This window comes from Hyalella azteca, unplaced genomic scaffold, assembly GCF_000764305.2.
Source record: "Hyalella azteca isolate HAZT.00-mixed unplaced genomic scaffold, Hazt_2.0.2 contig1999, whole genome shotgun sequence".
In the NCBI taxonomy this organism is placed as follows: Eukaryota; Metazoa; Arthropoda; class Malacostraca; order Amphipoda; family Hyalellidae; genus Hyalella; species Hyalella azteca.
Window position 1 is genome coordinate 95 of NW_025932288.1, and position 2,799 is coordinate 2,893.

Consider the following 2,799-nt stretch of genomic DNA (forward strand, 5'->3'; position numbering starts at 1 on the left):
GGTGAGTGGTGTGATGAATTATGGTGATGAATGTTGGTGATGGATTACACTACGTGGGATGTATAACATTCTAGCGACATCACTTCATTCTAAGTTTAGTCTGGTGACAATAACAAGGCCGTCGCTACTGCTTTAACTAGCGCTAACAGTCAGTGGCCTCCAAGGAGGCCAATGTGAGCTCAAAGAGGCCAATGAGAGCTCAAAGAGGCCAATGAGAGCTCAAAGAGGCCAATGAGAGCTCAAAGAGGCCAATGAGAGCTCAGTCAGTCAGTGGCCTCCAAGGAGGCCAATGTGAGCTCAAAGAGGCCAATGAGAGCTCAGTCAGTCAGTGGCCTCCAAGGAGGCCAATGAGAGCTCAGTCAGTCAGGGGCCTCCAGAGAGGCCAATGAGAGCTCATTCAGTCAGTGGCCTCCCAGGGGAGTGTTGGTGCCATCTTCAATGCCTAAACTTTATTTAACAGATGGCAACATAAACGCTAGCAACTATATAACTGAAAAATATTTTAATATTCTTAGTAATAAGGCAGAAATGATTTTTTCATAAATGCCAAACATGGTTTTAAATCAATTTTTTAAGGAATTGGACCCTTGAAATTGTAGATGACAAAAAAATTTGTTGAAGCAAAAATATATGTAAAATAGGTGGCAATGAGAACTGTCGCCCAGTCTGATAAAGTCACACTGAAAACAATTACCGAATCAAGATCAGTAGTTACTAGATTTCTCTATAAATACATACCAGAAGCCGTCCTAACAAAACTCGTTGAAGTATAAACATTAACGTATCAACCAAAGTAGTGGTAACAGCAGAAGTACATGTAGCGGCCTAAGCACACGTAGCGAGCAATATGCACGTAGCAGGTGGCGGGCGTGACCCACCTGTAGCAGGTGGCGGGCATGACCCACCTGTAGCAGGTGTCGGGCATGACCCACCTGTAGCAGGTGGCGGGCATGACCCACCTGTAGCAGGTGGCGGGCAACCCACCTGTAGCAGGTGGCGGGCATGACCCACCTGTATCAGGTGGCGGGCGACCCACCTGCAGCAGGTGGCGGGCGACCCACCTGTAGCAGGTGGCGGGCATGACCCACCTGTAGCAGGTGGCGAGCGTGACCCACCTGTAGCAGGTGGCGGGCAACCCACCTGTAGCAGGTGGCGGGCATGACTCACCTGTAGCAGGTGGCGGGCATGACTCACCTGTAGCAGGTGGCGGGCATGACCCACCTGTAGCAGGTGGCGGGCATGACCCACCTGTAGCAGGTGGCGGGCATGACCCACCTGTAGCAGGTGGCGGGCATGACCCACCTGTAGCAGGTGGCGGGCATGACCCACCTGTAGCAGGTGGCGGGCATGACCCACCTGTAGCAGGTGGCGGGCATGACCCACCTGTAGCAGGTGGCGGGCATGACCCACCTGTAGCAGGTGGCGGGCATGACCCACCTGTAGCAGGTGGCGGGCATGACCCACCTGTAGCAGGTGGCGGGCATGACCCACCTGTAGCAGGTGGCGGGCATGACCCACCTGTAGCAGGTGGCGGGCATGACCCACCTGTAGCAGGTGGCGGGCATGACCCACCTGTAGCAGGTGGCGGGCATGACCCACCTGTAGCAGGTGGCGGGCATGACCCACCTGTAGCAGGTGGCGGGCATGACCCACCTGTAGCAGGTGGCGGGCATGACCCACCTGTAGCAGGTGGCGGGCATGACCCACCTGTAGCAGGTGGCGGGCATGACCCACCTGTAGCAGGTGGCGGGCATGACCCACCTGTAGCAGGTGGCGGGCATGACCCACCTGTAGCAGGTGGCGGGCATGACCCACCTGTAGCAGGTGGCGGGCATGACCCACCTGTAGCAGGTGGCGGGCATGACCCACCTGTAGCAGGTGGCGGGCATGACCCACCTGTAGCAGGTGGCGGGCATGACCCACCTGTAGCAGGTGGCGGGCATGACCCACCTGTAGCAGGTGGCGGGCATGACCCACCTGTAGCAGGTGGCGGGCATGACCCACCTGTAGCAGGTGGCGGGCATGACCCACCTGTAGCAGGTGGCGGGCATGACCCACCTGTAGCAGGTGGCGGGCATGACCCACCTGTAGCAGGTGGCGGGCATGACCCACCTGTAGCAGGTGGCGGGCATGACCCACCTGTAGCAGGTGGCGGGCATGACCCACCTGTAGCAGGTGGCGGGCATGACCCACCTGTAGCAGGTGGCGGGCATGACCCACCTGTAGCAGGTGGCGGGCATGACCCACCTGTAGCAGGTGGCGGGCATGACCCACCTGTAGCAGGTGGCGGGCATGACCCACCTGTAGCAGGTGGCGGGCATGACCCACCTGTAGCAGGTGGCGGGCATGACCCACCTGTAGCAGGTGGCGGGCATGACCCACCTGTAGCAGGTGGCGGGCATGACCCACCTGTAGCAGGTGGCGGGCATGACCCACCTGTAGCAGGTGGCGGGCAAGACCNGATCACTAGGTATAGTATAGTATAGCGGTTTCAGCGTTTATTAGGCCGTAGACCTGTAGCCGATTCTTAACATCGCGGAACATTCACAGCTTGTTGCGGTCTCGAACTCGCAACTCACTGCGCCAATCTTGGTACTCTGAACTTCAACCACTAGGCACCCTGGTCACTAGTATGACCGTCTACAGACCAGGAATTGATCCGTTGTAAACAAATACATAAACATCCGTAGGCTGTTTATGCGCATCGTTAATGCGTCTGCACGACGCACGACTCACTCTGCACGACGCACGACTCACTCTGCTTGACGCACGACTCACTCTGCACGACTCACTCTGCAC